This window comes from Triturus cristatus, chromosome 9, assembly GCF_964204655.1.
Source record: "Triturus cristatus chromosome 9, aTriCri1.1, whole genome shotgun sequence".
Lineage (NCBI taxonomy): Eukaryota > Metazoa > Chordata > Amphibia > Caudata > Salamandridae > Triturus > Triturus cristatus.
The window spans coordinates 485,883,977-485,904,863 of NC_140592.1; the positions used below are offsets into that span (position 1 = coordinate 485,883,977).

At 44.1% G+C, this 20,887-nt stretch overlaps 2 protein-coding genes across 3 annotated transcripts in view; one reads left to right on the top strand and one right to left on the bottom strand.

The window, feature by feature from the left end:
• Positions 1-20,887, top strand: part of BBS1 (Bardet-Biedl syndrome 1) — an 843,521-nt gene that overhangs the window by 795,057 nt on the left and 27,577 nt on the right. The window lies entirely within an intron of this gene.
• Positions 1-20,887, bottom strand: part of CTSW (cathepsin W) — a 1,394,816-nt gene that overhangs the window by 357,693 nt on the left and 1,016,236 nt on the right. The window lies entirely within an intron of this gene.

Genomic DNA, 20,887 nt, shown 5'->3' on the forward strand with positions numbered 1-20,887 from the left:
GAGGCAAGAAAGGTGCAGAAAGAGGCAAGAAAGGTGCAGAAAGTAGCAAGAGAGGTGCAGAAAAAAGCAAGGGAACTGCAGAAAGAGAAAGAAAGGTACAGAAAGAGGCAAGAGAGGTGTAAAAGAGGAAGAAAGATGCAGGAAGAAGCAAGAGAAGTGCAGAAAGATGCAAGAGAGGTACAGAAAAGAGGTGCAGAAAGAAGCAAGAGAGGTACAGAAAGAGGCAAGGTGCAGAAAGAAGCAAGAGAAGTGTAGAAAGAAGCAAGAGAAGTGCAGAAAGGCAAGAGAGGTGTAGAAAGATGCGGGAGGTGCAAAAAGAAGAGAGGTGCAGAAAGAAGCAAGAGAATTACAGAAAGAAGAAAAGTGCAGAAAGAGGCAAGAGAGGTACAGAAAGAAGCTAGAGAGGTGTAGTAAGACGAAAGTGAGGTGCCGAAAGAGGAAGAAAGGTGCAGAAAGAAGCAAAAGTGCAGAAAGAGGCAAGAGAAGTGCAGAAAAGGCCAGGAGAGGTGCAGAAAGAGGCAAGCGAAGTGCAGAAAGAGGAAGAAAGGTGCAGCAGAAGCGGGGGAAGTGCAGAAAGAATAGAGTGAGATGCAGAAAGGACGAAAGGTGCACAGAGGCACGAGAGGTGCAGAAGGTGGCGAGAGCTGCAGAAAGAGGCAAGAAAAGTGCAGAAAGAAGCAAGAGAATTGCAGAAGGAGGAAGAAAGGTGCAGAAAGAAGCAAGGGTAGTGCAGAAAAAGTGAGGTGCAGAAAGAGGCAACTGAGGTGCAGAAAGAGGCAAGGGAGGTGTGGAAAGGAGCAAGAGAGTTGCAGAAAGAAGAGTGGGGTGCAGAAATAAGCAAGAGAAGTGCAGAAAGAAGCAAGAGAACTGCAGAAAGAGGAAAGGTGCAGAAAGAAGAAAAAAGTACATAAATAAGCAAGAAAAGTGCAGAAAAAGGCAAGGGAGGTGTGGAAAGAAGCAAGCGAGTTGCAGAAAGAAGAGTGGGTGCAGAAAGATGCAAGAGAGGTACAGAAAGAAGCAAGAGAAATGCAAAGAGGCAAGAGAAGTGCAGAAATAAACAGGAGAAATACAGAAAGAGGCAAGAGAGGTGCAGAAAGAGGCAAGATAGGTGCAGAAAGAAGCAAGAGAAGTACAGAAAGAAGCAAGAGAAGAGCAGAATGAAGCAAGAGAGGTGTAGAAAGAGGCACAAGAGGTGCAGAAAGAAGCAAGAGAGGCGCAGGAAGAAGAAGAAAGACAGAAAGAAGCAAGAGAAGTGTAGAACGAGGTAAGAGAGGTGCAGAAAGATACAGAAAGAGGTAAGAGGCGCAGAAAGATGCAAGAGAGGTGCAGAAGGAAGCAAGAGAAGTGCAGAAAGAAGCAGAATTTCAGAAAGGAAGAAAGGTGCAGAAAGAAGCAAGAGAAGTGCAGAAAGGCACAAGAGGTGCAAAAGGATGCGAGAGGTGCAAAAAGAAGAACGTGAGGTGCAGCAGGAGGAAGAAAGGTGCAGAAAGAAGCAAGAGAATTACAGAAAGAAGAAAAGTGCAGAAAGAGGCAAGGGAGGTGCAGAAAGAAGCTTGAGAGGTGTAGAAAGAGGCACAAGAGGTTTAGAAAGAAGCAAGAGAGGCGCAGGAAGGGGAAGAAAGACCCAGAAAGAAGCAAGAAAAGTGTAGAACGAGGTAAGAGAGGCGCAGAAAGATGCAGAAAGGTACAGAAAGAGGTAAGAGGCGCAGAAAGATGCAAGAGAGGTGCAGAAAGAAGCAGAATTGCAGAAAGGTGCAGAAAGAAGCAAGAGAATTGCAGAAAGAAGAGAGGTGCAGAAAGAGGGAAGAGAGGAGCAGAAAGAAGCAAGAGAAGTGCAGAAAGGTGCAAAAAGAGGAAGAAAGGCGCAAAAAGAAGCAAGAGAAGTGCAGAAAGAGGCAAGAGAAGTGCAGAATGAAGATTGTGAGAGGCAGAAAGAGGAAACAGATATGCAGAAAGAGGAAATAGAGGTGCAAAAACAAGGAAGGAAGGTGCAGAAAGCGGCAAGACAAGTGCAGAAAGAGGCAAGAGGTACAGAAGCAAGGGAGGCGGAGAAAGAGATGTGCAGAAAGAGGCAAGATGTGCAGAAAGAAGCAAGACAACTGCAGATAGAGGAAGAAAGGTGCAGAAAGAAGCAAGAGAAGTGCAGAAAGGCAAAAGAGGTCCAAAAAGAAGAGCGAGGTGCAGAAAGAGGAAGAAAGGTGTAGAAAGAAGCAAGAGAATTACAGAAAGAAGAAAGGTGCAGAAAGAGGCACGAGAGGTGCAGAAAGAAGCTAGAGAGGCGTAGTAAGACGAAAGAGAGGTGCCGAAAGAGGAAGAAAGGTGCAGAAAGAAGCAAAAGTGCAGAAAGAGGCAAGAGAAGTGCAGAAAAGGCCAGGAGAGGTGCAGAAAGAGGCAAGCGAAGTGCAGAAAGAGGAAGAAAGGTGCAGCAGAAGCTAGAGAAGTGCAGAAAGAATAGAGTGAGATGCAGAAAGGACGAAAGGTGCACAGAGGCACGAGAGGTGCAGAAGGACGCGAGAGCTGCAGAAAGAGGCAAGAAAAGTGCAGAAAGAAGCAAGAGAATTGCAGAGAGATGCAAGAGAGGTACAGAAAAAAAGAGAGGTGTAGAACGAAGCAAGAGAGGTACAGAAAGAGGCAAGAGTTGTGCAGAAATAAGCAAGAGAACTGCAGAAAGAGGAAAGGTGCAGAAAGAAGAAAAAAAGTACATAAATAAGCAAGAAAAGTGCAGAAAGAGGCAAGGGAGGTGTGGAAAGAAGCAAGCGAGTTGCAGAAAGAAGAGTGGGTGCAGAAAGATGCAAGAGAGGTACAGAAAGAAGCAAGAGAAATGCAGAGAGGCAAGAGAAGTGCAGAAATAAACAGGAGAAATATAGAAAGAGGCAAGAGAGGTGCAGAAAGAGGCAAGATAGGTGCAGAAAGAAGCAAGAGAAGTACAGAAAGAAGCAAGAGAAGAGCAGAATGAAGCAAGAGAGGTGTAGCAAGAGGCACAAGAGGTGCAGAAAGAAGTAAGAGAGGCGCAGGAAGGGGAAGAAAGACACAGAAAGTAGCAAGAGAAGTGTAGAACGAGGTAAGAGGTGCAGAAAGATACAGAAAGAGGTAAGAGGCGCAGAAAGATGCAAGAGAGGTGCAGAAGGAAGCAAGAGAAGTGCAGAAAGAAGCAGAATTGCAGAAAGGAAGAAAGGTGCAGAAAGAAGCAAGAGAATTACAGAAAGAAGCATGAGAAGTGCCGAAAGGTGCAGAAAGAAGCAAGAGAAGTGCAGAAAGGCCTGAGAGGTGCAGAAGGATGCGAGAGGTGCAAAAAGAAGAGTGTGAGGTGCAGCAGGAGGAAGAAAGGTGCAGAAAGAAGCAAGAGAATTACAGAAAGAAGAAAAGTGCAGAAAGAGGCAAGAGAGGTGCAGAAAGAAGCTTGAGAGGTGTAGAAAGAGGCACAAGAGGTGCGGAAAGAAGCAAGAAAGGCGCAGGAAGGGGAAGAAAGACACAGAAAGAAGCAAGAAAAGTGTAGAACGAGGTAAGAGAGGCGCAGAAAGATGCAGAAAGGTACAGAAAGAGGTAAGAGGCGCAGAAAGATGCAAGAGAGGTGCAGAAAGAAGCAGAATTGCAGAAAGGTGCAGAAAGAAGCAAGATAATTACAGAAAGAAGAGAGGTGCAGAAAGAGGGAAGAGAGGAGCAGAAAGAAGCAAGAGAAGTGCAGAAAGAGGCAAGAGGTACAGAAGCAAGGGAGGCGGAGAAAGAGATGTGCAGAAAGAGGCAAGAGAAGTGCAGGAAGGTGCAAAATGAGAAAGAAAGGTGTCGAAAGAAGAAAAGTGCAGAATGAGGAAGAAATGCGCAGAAAGGAAGAATGGTGCAGAAAGAAGCAAGCGAGGTGCATAAAGAGGCCAGAGAGGTGCAGAAAGAGGCGAGAGGTGCAGAAAGAAGCCAGAGAAATGTAAAAAGAGAAACAAGGGCGCAGAAAGAAGCAATAGGAGTGCAGAAAATAAGCTAACGAGTTGCAGAAAGAAACGAGAGGTGCAAAAAGGCAAGAGAGGTGCAAAAAGAGGGAAAGCGATTTGCAGAAAGAAGGAAGCGAAGTGCAGAAAGAGGCAAGAGAGCCGGGGAAAGAGGCAACAGAAGTGCAGAAAGAGGCAAAGGAAATTTAGAAAGAGGCATGCGAAGTGCAACAGAAGCAAGAGACCTACAGAAGTAGGAAGAAATGTGCAGAAAGAGGAAGAAAGGCACAGAAAGAAGCAAGACTGGTGCAGAAAGAAGCAAGAGAGTTGCAGAGAGAGGAAGAAATGTACTGAAAGAGGGAGAAAGGTGCAGAAAGAAGTATGAGAAGCACAGAAAGAGGCAATAGAGGTGCAGTAAGAGGAAATAGAGGTCCAGAAAGAAGCAAGACAGGTGTAGAAAGAAGCAAGTAAGGTGCAGAAATGGGCAAGAGAAGTACAAAGAAGAAAGTGAGGTGCAGAAAGAGGCAAGAGAGGTACAGAAAGAAGCAACAGGTGTGCAGGAAGAGGTAAGAGGTAAAATATAGGAAGAAAGGTGAATAAAAAGGCAGGAAAAGTGCAGAAAGAGGCAAGTGAAGTGCAGAAAGAAAGGAGGTGGAGAAATAGGAAGAGATGTGCAGAAAGAGGAAGTAAGGTGCAGAAAGAAGCAAGAGAAGTGCAGAATGAGGTAAGTAAAAGTACAGATAGAAGAAGAAAAGTGCAGAAAAAAGGAAGAGAAGTGCAGAATGAAGCAAGAGAGGTACAGAAAGAGGTAAGAGAAGTGTAGAATGAAGAAAGAGAGGTGTAGAAAGAGGCAAGAGAGGTGCATAAAGAAGCAAGAGAGGCGCAGGAAGGGGAAGAAAGACCCAGAAAGAAGGAAGAGAAGTGTAGAACGAGATAAGAGAGGCGCAGAAAGATGCATAAAGGTGCAGAAAGATGCAAGAGAGGCGCAGAAAGACGCAACAGATGTGCAGGAAGAGGTAAGAGGTAAAAATAGGAAGAAAGGTGCATACAAAGGCAGGAAAGGTGCAGAAAGAGGGGAGGTGGAGAAATAGGAAGAGATGTGTAGAAAGAGGAAGTAAGGTGCAGAAAGAAGCAAGAGAAGTGCAGAAAGAGGCAAGGGAAGTACAGAAAGAAACAGAATTGCAGAAAGGAAAAAGGGTGCAGAAAGAAGCAAGAGAATTACAGAAAGAAGAAAAGTGCAGAAAGAGGCAACTAAGGTACAGAAAGAAGAGTGAGGTACGAAAAGAGGCAAGAGAGGTGCAGAAAGAAACAAGAGAAATGCAGAAAGAAGCAAGAGAAGTGCAGAATGAAGCAAGAGAGGTGTAGAAAGAGGCAAGAGAGGTGCAGACAGAAGCAAGAGAGGCGCAGGAAGGAGAAGAAAGACCCAGAAAGAAGCAAGAGAAGTGTAGAACGAGGTAAGAGAGGCACAGAACGATGCAAGAGAGGTGCAGAAAGAAGCAAGAGAAGTGCAAAAAGAAGCAGAATTGCAGAAAGGAAGAAAGTTGGAGAAAGTAGCAAGAGAATTACAGAAAGAAGAAAAGTGCAGAAAGAGGCAAGAGAGGTGCAGAAAGAATAGTGAGGTACAGAAAGAGGCAAGAAAGGTTGCGGAAAAAAGCAAGAGAAGTGCAGAAAGGCAAAATAGGTGCAAAAAGAAGAGTGAGATGCAGAAAGAGGAAGAAAGGTGCACAGAAGCAAGACAGGTGCAGAAGGATGCAAGAGAGCTGCAGAAAGAGGCAAAAAAAACAGAAAGAGGCAAGAAAGGTGCACAAAGAAGCAAGAGATATGTAAAAAAAGAAAGGCGCAGAAAGAAACAATAGGGGTGCAGAAAGGAAGCAAGTGAGTTGCAGAAAGAAACAAGAGAGGTGCAAAAAGAGGCAAGAAAGGTGCAAAAATAGGCAAGCAAATTGCAGTAAGAAGGAAGCAAAGTGCAAAAAGAGGCAAGAGAGCTGCAGAAAGAGGTAACAGAAGTGCAGAAAGAAGCGAGAGGTGCAGAAAGAGACAAAGGACATATAGAAAGAGGCATGCGAAGTGCAAAAAGACGCAAGAGACCTACAGAAGTAGGAAGAAATGTGCAGAAAGAGAAAGAAAGGCACATAAAGAAGCAAGACAGGTGCAGAAAGAAGCAAGAGAGTTGCGGAGAGAGGAAAAAAAGTGCTGAAAGAGGAAGAAAGGTACAGAATGAGGAAGAAAGGTGCAGAAAGAAGTATGAGAGGCGCAGAAAGAGGCAATAGAGGTGCAGAAAGAGGAAATAGAAGTGCAGAAAGAAGAAAGTGAGGTGCAGAAAGAGGCAAGAGAGGAACAGAAAGAGGCAAGAGAGGTGCAGAAAGAAGCAACAGATGTGCAGTAAGAGGTAAGAGAGGTAAAAAAAGGAAGAAAGGTGCATAAGAAAGCAGGAAATGTGCAGAAAGAGGCAAAAAAAGTGCTGAAAGAGGCAAGGGAAGTACAGATAGAGGAAGAAAGGTGCAGAAAGAAGCAAGAGAATTGCAGAATGAAGCAAGAGAGGTGTAGAAAGAGGCAAGATGTGCAGAAAGAAGCAAGACAACTGCAGATAGAGGAAGAACGGTGCAGAAAAAGGCAAGAGAGGTGCAGAAAGAAGCAAGAGAAATGCAAAAGAGGAAGTAAGGTGCAGAAAGAAGCAAGAGAAATGCAGAATGAGGCAAGTAAACGTACAGATAGAGGAAGAAGAGTGCAGACAAAAGGAAGAGAAGTGCAGAATGAAGCAAGAGAGGTACAGAAAGAGGCAAGAGAGGTACAGAAAGAAGCAAGAGAGGTGCAGGAAGGGGAAGAAAGACCCAGAAAGAAGCAAGAGAAGTGTAGAACGAGGTAAGAGAGGCGCAGAAAGATGCATAAAGGTGCAGAAAGATGCAAGAGGCGCAGAAAAATGCAAGAGACACGCAGAAAGAAGCAAGAGAAGTGCAGAAAGAAGCAGAATTGCAGAAAGGTGAAGCAAGAGAATTACAAAAAGAAAAGTGCAGAAAGAGGCAAGAGAGGTGCAGAAAGAAGAGTGAGATACAGAAAGAGGTAAGAGAAGTGTAGAAAGAAGAAAGAGAGGTGTAGAAAGAGGCAAGAGAGGGGCAGGAAGGGTAAGAAAGACCCAGAAAGAAGGAAGAGAAGTTTAGAACGGGATAAGAGAGGCGCAGAAAGATGTGGAAAGGTGCAGAAAGATGCAAGAGAGGCGCAGAAAGATGCAAGAGAGGTGCAGAAAGAAGCAAGAGAAGTGCAGAAAGAAACAGAATTGCAGAAAGGAAAAAGGGTGCAGAAAGAAGCAAGAGAATTACAGAAAGAAGAAAAGTGCAGAAAGAGGCAACTAAGGTACAGAAAGAAGAGTGAGGTACGAAAAGAGGCAAGAGAGGTGCAGAAAGAAACAAGAGAAATGCAGAAAGAAGCAAGAGAAGTGCAGAATGAAGCAAGAGAGGTGCAGACAGAAGCAAGAGAGGCGCAGGAAGGAGAAGGAAGACCCAGAAAGAAGCAAGAAAAGTGTAGAACGAGGTAAGAGAGGCACAGAAAGATGCAAGAGAGGTGCAGAAAGAAGCAAGAGAAGTGCAAAAAGAAGCAGAATTGCAGAAAGGAAGAAAGTTGGAGAAAGTAGCAAGAGAATTACAGAAAGAAGAAAAGTGCAGAAAGAGGCAAGAGAGGTGCAGAAAGAATAGTGAGGTACAGAAAGAGGCAAGAAAGGTTGCGGAAAAAAGCAAGAGAAGTGCAGAAAGGCAAAATAGGTGCAAAAAGAAGAGTGAGATGCAGAAAGAGGAAGAAAGGTGCACAGAAGCAAGACAGGTGCAGAAGGATGCAAGAGAGCTGCAGAAAGAGGCAAGAAAAACAGAAAGAGGCAAGAGGTGCGGAAAGAAGCAAGAGATATGTAAAAAAAGAAAGGCGCAGAAAAAAACAATAGGGGTGCAGAAAGGAAGCAAGTGAGTTGCAGAAAGAAACAAGAGAGGTGCAAAAAGAGGCAAGAAAGGTGCAAAAATAGGCAAGCAAATTGCAGTAAGAAGGAAGCAAAGTGCAGAAAGAGGCAAGAGAGCTGCAGAAAGAGGTAACAGAAGTGCAGAAAGAAGCGAGAGGTGCAGAAAGAGACAAAGGACATATAGAAAGAGGCATGCGAAGTGCAAAAAGACGCAAGAGACCTACAGAAGTAGGAAGAAATGTGCAGAAAGAGAAAGAAAGGCACATAAAGAAGCAAGACAGGTGCAGAAAGAAGCAAGAGAGTTGCGGAGAGAGGAAAAAAAGTGCTGAAAGAGGAAGAAAGGTACAGAATGAGGAAGAAAGGTGCAGAAAGAAGTATGAGAGGCGCAGAAAGAGGCAATAGAGGTGCAGAAAGAGGAAATAGAAGTGCAGAAAGAAGAAAGTGAGGTGCAGAAAGAGGCAAGAGAGGAACAGAAAGAGGCAAGAGAGGTGCAGAAAGAAGCAACAGATGTGCAGTAAGAGGTAAGAGAGGTAAAAAAAGGAAGAAAGGTGCATAAGAAAGCAGGAAATGTGCAGAAAGAGGCAAAAAAAGTGCTGAAAGAGGCAAGGGAAGTACAGATAGAGGAAGAAAGGTGCAGACAGAAGCAAGAGAGGTGTAGAAAGAGGCAAGATGTGCAGAAAGAAGCAAGAGAAATGCAAAAGAGGAAGTAAGGTGCAGAAAGAAGCAAGAGAAGTGCAGAATGAAGCAAGTAAAAGTACAGATAGAGGAAGAAAAGTGCAGACAAAAGGAAGAGAAGTGCAGAATGAAGCAAGAGAGGTACAGAAAGAGGCAAGAGAGGTACAGAAAGAAGCAAGAGAGGCGCAGGAAGGGGAAGAAAGACCCAGAAAGAAGCAAGAGAAGTGTAGAACGAGGTAAGAGAGGCGCAGAAAGATGCATAAAGGTGCAGAAAGATGCAAGAGGCGCAGAAAAATGCAAGAGACACGCAGAAAGAAGCAAGAGAAGTGCAGAAAGAAGCAGAATTGCAGAAAGGTGAAGCAAGAGAATTACAAAAAGAAAAGTGCAGAAAGAGGCAAGAGAGGTGCAGAAAGAAGAGTGAGATACATAAAGAGGTAAGAGAAGTGTAGAAAGAGGCAAGAGAGGCGCAGGAAGGGTAAGAAAGACCCAGAAAGGAGGAAGAGAAGTTTAGAACGAGATAAGAGAGGCGCAGAAAGATGCAGAAAGGTGCAGAAAGATGCAAGAGAGGCGCAGAAAGATGCAAGAGAGGTGCAGAAAGAAGCAAGAGAAGTGCAGAAAGAAACAGAATTGCAGAAAGGAAAAAGGGTGGAGAAAGAAGCAAGAGAATTACAGAAAGAAGAAAAGTGCAGAAAGAGGCAAGAAAGGTGCAGAAAGAAGAGTGAGGTACAGAAAGAGGCAAGAGAGGTGCAGAAAGAAACAAGAGAAATGCAGAAAGAAGCAAGAGAAGTGCAGAATGAAGCAAGAGAGGTGTAGAAAGAGGCAAGAGAGGTGCAGACAGAAGCAAGAGAGGTGCAGGAAGGAGAAGAAAGACCCGGAAAGAAGCAAGAGAAGTGTAGAACGAGGTAAGAGAGGCACAGAAAGATGCATAAAGGCGCAGAAAGATGCAAGAGAGGTGCAGAAAGAAGCAAGAGAAGTGCAAAAAGTAGCAGAATTGCAGAAAGGAAGAAAGTTGGAGAAAGTAGCAAGAGAATTACAGAAAGAAGAAAAGTGCAGAAAGAGGCAAAATAGGTGCAAAAAGAAGAGTGAGGTGCAGAAAGAGGAAGAAATGTGCAGAAAGAAGCAAGAGAATTACAGAAAGAAGAAAAGTGCAAAAAGAGGCAAGAGAGGTGCGGAAAGAAGCTAGAGAGGTGTAGAAAGAGGCAAGAGAGGTGCAGAAAGAGACAAGAGAGGTGCCAAAAGAAGACAAAAAGTGCAGAAAGAAGCAAGAGAAGTGCAGAACGAGGCAAGAGAAGTGCAGAAAAAGCCAGGAGAGGTGCAGAAAGAGGTAGGAGAGGTGCACAGAAGCAAGACAGATGCAGAAGGATGCAAGAGAGCTGCCGAAAGAGGCAAGAAAAACAGAAAGAGGCAAGAGGTGCAGAAAGAAGCAAGAGATATGTAAAAAAAGAAAGGCACAGAAAGAAACAATGGGGTGCAGAAAGGAAGCAAGTGAGTTCCAGAAAGAAACAAGAGAGGTGCAAAAAGAGGCAAGAAAGGTGCAAAAATTGGCAAGCGAATTGCAGAAAGAAGGAAGCGAAGTGCAGAAAGAGGCAAGAGAGCTGCAGTAAGAGGCAACAGAAGTGCAGAAAGAAGCGAGAGGTGCAGAAAGAGACAAAGGAAATATAGAAAGAGGCATGCGAAGTGCAAAAAGACGCAAGAGACCTACAGAGGTAGGAAGAAATGTGCAGAAAGAGGAAAAAAGGCACAGAATGAGGAAGAAAGGTGTAGAAAGAAGTATGAGAGGCGCAGAAAGAGGCAATAGAGGTGCAGAAAGAGGAAATAGAAGTGCAGAAAGAAGAAAGTGAGGTGCAGAAAGAGGCAAGAGAGGAACAGAAAGAGGCAAGAGAGGTGCAGAAAGAAGCAACAGATGTGCAGCAAGAGGTAAGAGAGGTAAAAAGGAAGAAAGGTGCATAAAAAAGCAGGAAATGTACAGAAAGATGCAAAAAAAAGTGCTGAAAGAGGCAAGGGAAGTACAGATAGAGGAAGAAAGGTGCAGAAAGAAGCAAGAGAAGTGCAGAATGAAGCTAGAGAGGTGTAGAAAGAGGCAAGATGTGCAGAAAGAAGCAAGACAACTGCAGATAGAGGAAGAACGGTGCAGAAAAAGGCAAGAGAGGTGCAGAAAGAAGCAAGAGAAATGCAAAAGAGGAAGAAAGGTGCAGAAAGAAGCAAGAGAGGTGGAGAAAGAAGCAAATGAGGTAGAGAAAGAGGCAAATGAGGTGCAGAGAGAGGCAAGCAAAGTGCAGAAAGAGGTAAGAGGGCTGCAGAAAGAGGCAAGAGAAGTGCAGAAAGAGGGAAGAGAATTGCAGCAAGAGGCAAGAGGGTGCAGAAAGAGGCAAAGGAAATGTAGAAAGAGGCATGAGAATTGCATAAAGAAACAAGAGACCTGCAGAAAGACGAAGAAAGGCACAGAAAGAGATGCAGAAATGGGAAGAGATGTGCAGAAAGAGGCAGGAGAGGTGCAGAAAGAGGAAGAAAACCACAGAAAAAAGCAAGTGAAGTGCAGAAAGAGACAAGAGAGGTGCAAAAAAAAAGAGAGCGGTGCAGAAAGAGGAAGAAAAGCTCAGAAAGAAGTGAGAGAGGTGCAGAAAGAGGCAATAGATGTGCAGAAAGAAGCAGGACAGGTGCAGAAAAAAGCAGGTGAGGTACAGAAAGGGGCAAGAGAAGTGCAGAAAGAGGCAAGAGGTGCAGAAGCAAGGGAGGTGCAGAAAGAGGCAAGCGAATTGCAGAAAGAAGCAAGACAGGTGCAGAAAGAGAAAGAAAGGTGTAGTGAGAAGAAAAGTGTAGAATAAGGAAGAAAGGCGCAGAAAGAGGAAGAATGGTGCAGAAAGAAGCAAGAGAAATGTAAAAAGAGAAAGAAAGGCGCAGAAAGAAGCGAGAGGTACAGAAAGAAACAAGAGAGGTGCAAAAAGAGGCAAGCGAATTGCAGAAAGAAGGAAGCGAAGTACAGAAAGAGGCATGAGAGGTGCAGAAAGAGGCATGCGAAGTGCAAAAAGAAGCAAGAGACCTACAGCAGTAGGAAGAAATGTGTAGAAAGAGGAAGAAAGGCACAGAAAGAAGCAAGAGAGTTACAGAGAGAGGAAGAAATGTGCTGAAAGAGGGAGAAAGGTACAGAATGAGGAAGAAAGGTGCAGAAAGAAGTATGAGAGGCGCAGAAAGAAGCAAGTAAGGTGCAGAAAGGGGCACGGGAAGTGCAGAAATAAGAAAGTGAGGTGCAGAAAGAGGCAAGAGATGTGCGGAAAGAAGCAACAGATGTGAAGGAAGAGGTAAGAGATAAAAAATAGGAAGAAAGGTGCATAAAAAGGCAAGAAATGTGCAGAAAGAGGCAAAAAAAAATCCTGAAAGAGGCAAGGGAAGTACAGATAGAGGAAGAAAGGTGCAGAAAGAAGCAAGAGAGGTGCAGAAAGAGGCAAAAAAAAGTGCAGAAAGAGGCAAGTGAAGTGCAGAAAGAAAGGAGGTGGAGAAATAGGAAGAGATGTGCAGAAAGAGGAAGTAAGGTGCAGAAAAAAGGAAGAGAAGTGCAGAATGAAGCAAGAAAGGTACAGAAAGAGGCAAGAGAGGTACAGAAAGAAGCAAGAGAGGCGCAGGAAGGGGAAGAAAGACCCAGAGAGAAGCAAGAAAAGTGTGAAACAAGATAAGAGAGGCGCAGAAAAATGCAAGAGACACGCAGAAAGAAGCAAGAGAAGTGCAGAAAGAAGCAGAATTGCAGAAAGGTGAAGCAATAGAATTACAAAAAGAAAAGTGCAGAAAGAGGCAAGAGAGGTGCAGAAAGAAGAGTGAGGTACAGAAAGAGGTAAGAGAAGTGTAGAACGAAGAAAGAGAGGTGTAGAAAGAGGCAAGAGAGGTGCATAAAGAAGCAAGAGAGGCGCAGGAAGGGGAAGACCCAGAAAGAAGGAAGAGAAGTGTAGAACGAGATAAGAGAGGCGCAGAAAGATGCATAAAGGTGCAGAAAGATGCAACAGATGTGCAGGAAGAGGTAAGAGGTAAAAATAGGAAGAAAGGTGCATACAAAGGCAGGAAAGGTGCAGAAAGAGGGGAGGTGGAGAAATAGGAAGAGATGTGTAGAAAGAGGAAGTAAGGTGCAGAAAGAAGCAAGAGAAGTGCAGAAAGAGGCAAGGGAAGTACAGAAAGAAACAGAATTGCAGAAAGGAAAAAGGGTTGAGAAAGAAGCAAGAGAATTACAGAAAGAAGAAAAGTGCAGAAAGAGGCAAGAAAGGTGCAGAAAGAAGAGTGAGGTACAAAAAGAGGCAAGAGAGGTGCAGAAAGAAACAAGAGAAATGCAGAAAGAAGCAAGAGAAGTGCAGAATGAAGCAAGAGAGGTGTAGAAAGAGGCAAGAGAGGTGCAGACAGAAGCAAGAGAGGCGCAGGAAGGAGAAGAAAGACTCAGAAAGAAGCAAGAGAAGTGTAGAACGAGGTAAGAGAGGCACAGAAAGATGCATAAAGGCGCAGAAAGATGCAAGAGAGGTGCAGAAAGAAGCAAGAGAAGTGCAAAAAGAAGCAGAATTGCAGAAAGGAAGAAAGTTGGAGAAAGTAGCAAGACAATTACAGAAAGAAGAAAAGTGCAGAAAGAGGCAAGAGAGGTGCAGAAAGAATAGTGAGGTACAGAAAGAGGCAAGAAAGGTTGCAGAAAAAAGCAAGAGAAGTGCAGAAAGGCAAAATAGGTGCAAAAAGAAGAGTGAGATGCAGAAAGAGGAAGAAAGGTGCACAGAAGCAAGACAGGTGCAGAAGGATGCAAGAGAGCTGCAGAAAGAGGCAAGAAAAACAGAAAGAGGCAAGAGGTGCGGAAAGAAGCAAGAGATATGTAAAAAAAAGAAAGGCGCAGAAAGAAACAATGGGGGTGCAGAAAGGAAGCAAGTGAGTTGCAGAAAGAAAAAAGAGAGGTGCAAAAAGAGGCAAGAAAGGTGGAAAAATAGGCAAGCGAATTGCAGTAAGAAGGAAGCAAAGTGCAGAAAGAGGCAAGAGAGCTGCAGAAAGAGGCAACAGAAGTGCAGAAAGAAGCGAGAGGTGCAGAAAGAGACAAAGGAAATATAGAAAGAGGCATGCGAAGTGCAAAAAGACACAAGAGACCTACAGAAGTAGGAAGAAATGTGCAGAAAGAGGAAGAAAGGCACATACAGAAGCAAGACAGGTGCAGAAAGAAGCAAGAGAGTTGCGGAGAGAGGAAGAAATGTGCTGAAAGAGGAAGAAAGGTACAGAATGAGGAAGAAAGGTGCAGAAAGAAGTATGAGAGGCGCAGAAAGAGGCAATAGAGGTGCAGAAAGAGGAAATAGAAGTGCAGAAAGAAGAAAGTGAGGTGCAGAAAGAGGCAAGAGAGGAACAGAAAGAGGCAAGAGAGGTGCAGAAAGAAGCAACAGATGTGCAGCAAGAGGTAAGAGAGGTAAAAAAAGGAAGAAAAGTGCATAAAAAAGCAGGAAATGTGCAGAAAGAGGCAAAAAAAGTGCTGAAAGAGGCAAGGGAAGTACAGATAGAGGGCAAGGGAAGTACAGATAGAGGAAGAAAGGTGCAGAAAGAAGCAAGAGAAGTGCAGAATGAAGCAAGAGAGGTGTAGAAAGAGGCAAGATGTGCAGAAAGAAGCAAGACAACTGCAGATAGAGGAAGAACGGTGCAGAAAAAGGCAAGAGAGGTGCAGAAAGAAGCAAGAGAAATGCAAAAGAGGAAGTAAGGTGCAGAAAGAAGCAAGAGAAGTGCAGAATGAGGCAAGTAAAAGTACAGATAGAGGAAGAAAAGTGCAGACAAAAGGAAGAGAAGTGCAGAATGAAGCAAGAGAGGTACAGAAAGAGGCAATAGAGGTACAGAAAGAAGCAAGAGAGGCGCAGAAAGGGGAAGAAAGACCCAGAAAGAAGCAAGAGAAGTGTAGAACGAGGTAAGAGAGGCGCAGAAAGATGCATAAAGATGCAAGAGGCGCAGAAAAATGCAAGAGACACGCAGAAAGAAGCAAAAGAAGTGCAGAAAGAAGCAGAATTGCAGAAAGGTGAAGCAAGAGAATTACAAAAAGAAAAGTGCAGAAAGAGGCAAGAGAGGTGCAGAAAGAAGAGTGAGGTACAGAAAGAGGTAGGAGAAGTGTAGAAAGAAGAAAGAGAGGTGTAGAAAGAGGCAAGAGAGGTGCAGGAAGGGGAAGAAAGACCCAGAAAGAAGGAAGAGAAGTGTAGAACGAGATAAGAGAGGCGCAGAAAGATGCATAAAGGTGCAGAAAGATGCAAGAGAGGCGCAGAAAGATGCAAGAGGGGTGCAGAAAGAAGCAAGAGAAGTGCAGAAAGAAACAGAATTGCAGAAAGGAAAAAGGGTGGAGAAAGAAGCAAGAGAATTACAGAAAGAAGAAAAGTGCAGAAAGAGGTAAGAAAGGTGCAGAAAGAAGAGTGAGGTACAGAAAGAGGCAAGAGAGGTGCAGAAAGAAACAAGAGAAATGCAGAAAGAAGCAAGAGAAGTGCAGAATGAAGCAAGAGAGGTACAGAAAGAAGCAAGAAGAGGCGCAGGAAGGAGAAGAAAGAACCGGAAAGAAGCAAGAGAAGTGTAGAACGAGGTAAGAGAGGCACAGAAAGATGCATAAAGGCGCAGAAGGATGCGAGAGGTGCAGAAAGAAGCAAGAGAAGTGCAAAAAGAAGCAGAATTGCAGAAAGGAAGAAAGTTGGAGAAAGTAGCAAGAGAATTACAGAAAGAAGAAAAGTGCAGAAAGAGGCAAGAGAGGTGCAGAAAGAGGCAAGAAAGGTTGCAGAGAAAAGCAAGAGAAGTGCAGAAAGGCAAAATAGGTGCAAAAAGAAGAGTGAGGTGCAGAAAGAGGAAGAAAGGTGCAGAAAGAAGCAAGAGAATTACAGAAAGAAGAAAAGTGCAAAAAGAGGCAAGAGAGGTGCAGAAAGAAGCTAGAGAGGTGTAGAAAGAGGCAAGAGAGGTGCAGAAAGAGACAAGAGAGGTGCCAAAAGAAGAAAAAAAGTGCAGAAAGAAGCAAGAGAAGTGCAGAAAGAGGCAAGAGAAGTGCATAAAGAGGCAAGAGAAGTGCAGAAAAAGCCAGGAGAGGTGCAGAAAGAGGTAGGAGAGGTGCACAGAAGCAAGACAGGTGCAGAAGGATGCAAGAGAGCTGCAGAAAGAGGCAAGAAAAACAAAGAGGCAAGAGGTGCAGAAAGAAGCAAGAGATATGTAAAAAAAGAAAGGCGCAGAAAGAAACAATAGGGGTGCAGAAAGGAAGCAAGTGAGTTGCAGAAAGAAACAAGAGAGGTGCAAAAAGAGGCAAGAAATGTGCACAAATTAGCAAGCGAATTGCAGAAAGAAGGAAGCGAAGTGCAGAAAGAGGCAAGAGAGCTGCAGAAAGAGGCAACAGAAGTGCAGAAAGAAGCGAGAGGTGCAGAAAGAGACAAAGGAAATATAGAAAGAGGCATGCGAAGTGCAAAAAGACGCAAGAGACCTACAGAAGTAGGAAGAAATGTGCAGAAAGAGGAAGAAAGGCACATAAAGAAGCAAGACAGGTGCCGAAAGAAGCAAGAGAGTTGCCGAGAGAGGAAGAAATGTGCTGAAAGAGGAAGAAAGGTACAGAATGAGGAAGAAAGGTGCAGAAGAAGTATGAGAGGCACAGAAAGAGGCAATAGAGGTGCAGAAAGAGGAAATAGAAGTGTAGAAAGAAGAAAGTGAGGTGCAGAAAGAAGAAAGTGAGGTGCAGAAAGAGGCAAGAGAGGAACAGAAAGAGGCAAGAGAGGTGCAGAAAGAAGCAACAGATGTGCAGCAAGAGGTAAGAGAGGTAAACAAGGAAGAAAGGTGCATAAAAAAGCAGAAAATTTACAGAAAGAGGCAAAAAAAGTGCTGAAAGAGGCAAGGGAAGTACAGATAGAGGAAGAAAGGTGCAGAAAGAAGCAAGAGAAGTGCAGAATGAAGCAAGAGAGGTGTAGAAAGAGGCAAGATGTGCAGAAAGAAGCAAGACAACTGCAGATGGAGGAAGAACGGTGCAGAAAAAGGCAAGAGAGGTGCAGAAAGAAGCAAGAGAAATGCAAAAGAGGAAGAAAGGTGCAGAAAGAAGCAAGAGAGGTGGAGAAAGAAGCAAATGAGGTAGAAAAAGAAGCAAATGAGGTGCAGAGAGAGGCAAGCAAAGTGCAGAAAGAGGCAAGAGGGTGCAGAAAGAGGCAAAGGAAATGTAGAAAGAGGCATAAGAATTGCATAAAGAAACAAGAGACCTGCAGAAAAACGAAGAAAGGCACAGAAAGAGGTGCAGAAATGGGAAGAGATGTGCAGAAAGAGGCAGGAGAGGTGCAGAAAGAGGAAGAAAAAACACAGAAAAAAGCAAGTGAAGTGCAGAAAGAGACAAGAGAGGTGCAAAAAAAAAGAGAGCGGTGCAGAAAGAGGAAGACAAGCTCAGAAAGAAGTGAGAGAGGTGCAGAAAGAGGCAATAGATGTGCAGAAAGAAGCAGGACAGGTGCAGAAAGAGAAAGAAAGGTGTAGTAAGAAGAAAAGTGTAGAATGAGGAAGAAAGGCGCAGAAAGAGGAAAAATGGTGCAGAAAGAAGCAAGAGAAATGTAAAAAGAGAAAGAATGGCGCAAAAAGAAGCGAGAGGTACAGAAAAAAACAAGAGAGGTGCAAAAAGAGGCAAGCGAATTGCAGAAAGAAGGAAGCGAAGTACAGAAAGAGGCATGAGAGGTGCAGAAAGAGGCATGCGAAGTGCAAAAAGAAGCAAGAGACCTACAGCAGTAGGAAGAAATGTGTAGAAAGAGGAAGAAAGGCACAGAAAGAAGCAAGACCGGTGCAGAAAGAAGCAAGAGAGTTGCAGAGAGAGGAAGAAATGTGCTGAAAGAGGGAGAAAGGTACAGAATGAGGAAGAAAGGTGCAGAAAGAAGTATGAGAGGCGCAGAAAGAAGCAAGTAAGGTGCAGATAGGGGCACGGGAAGTGCAGAAATAAGAAAGTGAGGTACAGAAAGAGGCAAGAGATGTGCGGAAAGAAGCAACAGATGTGCAGGAAGAGGTAAGAGATAAAAAATAGGAAGAAAGGTGCATAAAAAGGCAAGAAATGTGCAGAAAGAGGCAAAAAAAAATCCTGAAAGAGGCAAGGGAAGTACAGATAGAGGAAGAAAGGTGCAGAAAGAAGCAAGAGAGGTGCAGAAAGAGGCAAAAAAAAGTGCAGAAAGAGGCAAGTGAAGTGCAGAAAGAAAGGAGGTGGAGAAATAGGAAGAGATGTGCAGAAAGAGGAAGTAAGGTGCAGAAAGAAGCAAGAGAAGTGCAGAATGAGGCAAGTAAAAGTACAGATAGAGGAAGAAAAGTGCAGAAAAAAGGAAGAGAAGTGCAGAATGAAGCAAGAAAGGTACAGAAAGAGGCAAGAGAGGTACAGAAAGAAGCAAGAGAGGCGCAGGAAGGGGAAGAAAGACCCAGAGAGAAGCAGGAAAAGTGTGAAACGAGGTAAGAGGCGCAGAAAGATGCAGAAAGGTGCAGAAAGATGCAAGAGGCGCAGAAAAATGCAAGAGACCCGCAGAAAGAAGCAAGAGAAGTGCAGAAAGAAGCAGATTTTCAGAAAGGTGAAGCAAGAGAATTACAAAAAGAAAAGTGCAGAAAGAGGCAAGAGAGGTGCAGAAAGAAGAGTGAGGTACAGAAAGAGGTAAGAGAAGTGTAGAAAGAAGAAAGAGAGGTGTAGAAAGAGGCAAGAGAGGTGCATAAAGAAGCAAGAGAGGCGCAGGAAGGGGAAGACCCAGAAAGAAGGAAGAGAAGTGTAGAACGAGATAAGAGAGGCACAGAAAGATGCATAAAGGTGCAGAAAGATGCAACAGATGTGCAGTAAGAGGTAAAAATAGGAAGAAAGGTGCATACAAAGGCAGGAAAGGTGCAGAAAGAGGGGAGGTGGAGAAATAGGAAGAGATGTGTAGAAAGAGGAAGTAAGGTGCAGAAAGAAGCAAGAGAAGTGCAGAAAGAGGCAAGGGAAGTACAGAAAGAAACAGAATTGCAGAAAGGAAAAAGGGTTGAGAAAGAAGCAAGAGAATTACAGAAAGAAGAAAAGTGCAGAAAGAGGCAAGAAAGGTGCAGAAAGAAGAGTGAGGTACAAAAAGAGGCAAGAGAGGTGCAGAAAGAAACAAGAGAAATGCAGAAAGAAGCAAGAGAAGTGCAGAATGAAGCAAGAGAGGTGTAGAAAGAGGCAAGAGAGGTGCAGACAGAAGCAAGAGAGGCGCAGGAAGGAGAAGAAAGACCCAGAAAGAAGCAAGAGAAGTGTAGAACGAGGTAAGAGAGGCACAGAAAGATGCATAAAGGTGCAGAAAGATGCAAGAGAGGTGCAGAAAGAAGCAAGAGAAGTGCAAAAAGAAGCAGAATTGCAGAAAGGAAGAAAGTTGGAGAAAGTAGCAAGAGAATTACAGAAAGAAGAAAAGTGCAGAAAGAGGCAAGGGAGGTGCAGAAAGAATAGTGAGGTACAGAAAGAGGCAAGAAAGGTTGCAGAAAAAAGCAAGAGAAGTGCAGAAAGGCAAAATAGGTGCAAAAAGAAGAGTGAGATGCAGAAAGAGGAAGAAAGGTGCACAGAAGCAAGACAGGTGCAGAAGGATGCAAGAGAGCTGCAGAAAGAGGCAAGAAAAACAGAAAGAGGCAAGAGGTGCGGAAAGAAGCAAGAGATATGTAAAAAAAGAAAGGCGCAGAAAAAAACAATAGGGGTGCAGAAAGGAAGCAAGTGAGTTGCAGAAAGAAACAAGAGAGGTGCCAAAAGAGGCAAGAAAGGTGCAAAAATAGGCAAGCGAATTGCAGTAAGAAGGAAGCAAAGTGCAGAAAGAGGCAAGAGAGCTGCAGAAAGAGGCAACAGAAGTGCAGAAAGAAGCGAGAGGTGCAGAAAGAGACAAAGGAAATATAGAAAGAGGCATGCGAAGTGCAAAAAGACGCAAGAGACCTACAGAAGTAGGAAGAAATGTGCAGAAAGAGGAAGAAAGGCACATACAGAAGCAAGACAGGTGCAGAAAGAAGCAAGAGAGTTGCGGAGAGAGGAAGAAATGTGCTGAAAGAGGAAGAAAGGTACAGAATGAGGAAGAAAGGTGCAGAAAGAAGTATGAGAGGCGCAGAAAGAGGCAATAGAGGTGCAGAAAGCGGAAATAGAAGTGCAGAAAAAAGAAAGTGAGGTGCAGAAAGAGGCAAGAGAGGAACAGAAAGAGGCAAGAGAGGTGCAGAAAGAAGCAACAGATGTGCAGCAAGAGGTAAGAGAGGTAAAAAAGGAAGAAAGGTGCATAAAAAAGCAGGAAATGTGCAGAAAGAGGCAAAAAAAAGTGCTGAAAGAGGCAAGGGAAGTACAGATAGAGGAAGAAAGGTGCAGAAAGAAGCAAGAGAAGTGCAGAATGAAGCAAGAGAGGTGTAGAAAGAGGCAAGATGTGCAGAAAGAAGCAAGACAACTGCAGATAGAGGAAGAACGGTGCAGAAAAAGGCAAGAGAGGTGCAGAAAGAAGCAAGAGAAATGCAAAAGAGGAAGTAAGGTGCAGAAAGAAGCAAGAGAAGTGCAGAATGAGGCAAGTAAAAGTACAGATAGAGGAAGAAAAGTGCAGACAAAAGGAAGAGAAGTGCAGAATGAAGCAAGAGAGGTACAGAAAGAGGCAAGAGAGGTACAGAAAGAAGCAAGAGAGGCGCAGGAAGGGGAAGAAAGACCCAGAAAGAAGCAAGAGAAGTGTAGAACGAGGTAAGAGAGGCGCAGAAAGATGCAGAAAGGTGCAGAAAGATGCAAGAGGCGCAGAAAAATGCAAGAGACACGCAGAAAGAAGCAAGAGAAGTGCAGAAAGAAGCAGAATTGCAGAAAGGTGAAGCAAGAGAATTACAAAAAGAAAAGTGCAGAAAGAGGCAAGAGAGGTGCAGAAAGAAGAGTGAGGTACAGAAAGAGGTAAGAGAAGTGTAGAAAGAAGAGAGGTGTAGAAAGAGGCAAGAGAGGTGCATAAAGAAGCAAGAGAGGCGCAGGAAGGGGAAGAAAGACCCAGAAAGAAGGAGAGAAGTGTAGAACGAGATAAGAGAGGCGCAGAAAGATGCATAAAGGTGCAGAAAGATGCAAGAGAGGCGCAGAAAGATGCAAGAGGGGTGCAGAAAGAAGCAAGAGAAGTGCAGAAAGAAACAGAATTGCAGAAAGGAAAAAGGGTGGAGAAAGAAGCAAGAGAATTACAGAAAGAAGAAAAGTGCAGAAAGAGGTAAGAAAGGTGCAGAAAGAAGAGTGAGGTACAGAAAGAGGCAAGAGAGGTGCAGAAAGAAACAAGAGAAATGCAGAAAGAAGCAAGAGAAGTGCAGAATGAAGCAAGAGAGGTACAGAAAGAAGCAAGAGAGGCGCAGGAAGGAGAAGAAAGAACCGGAAAGAAGCAAGAGAAGTGTAGAACGACGTAAGAGAGGCACAGAAAGATGCATAAAGGCG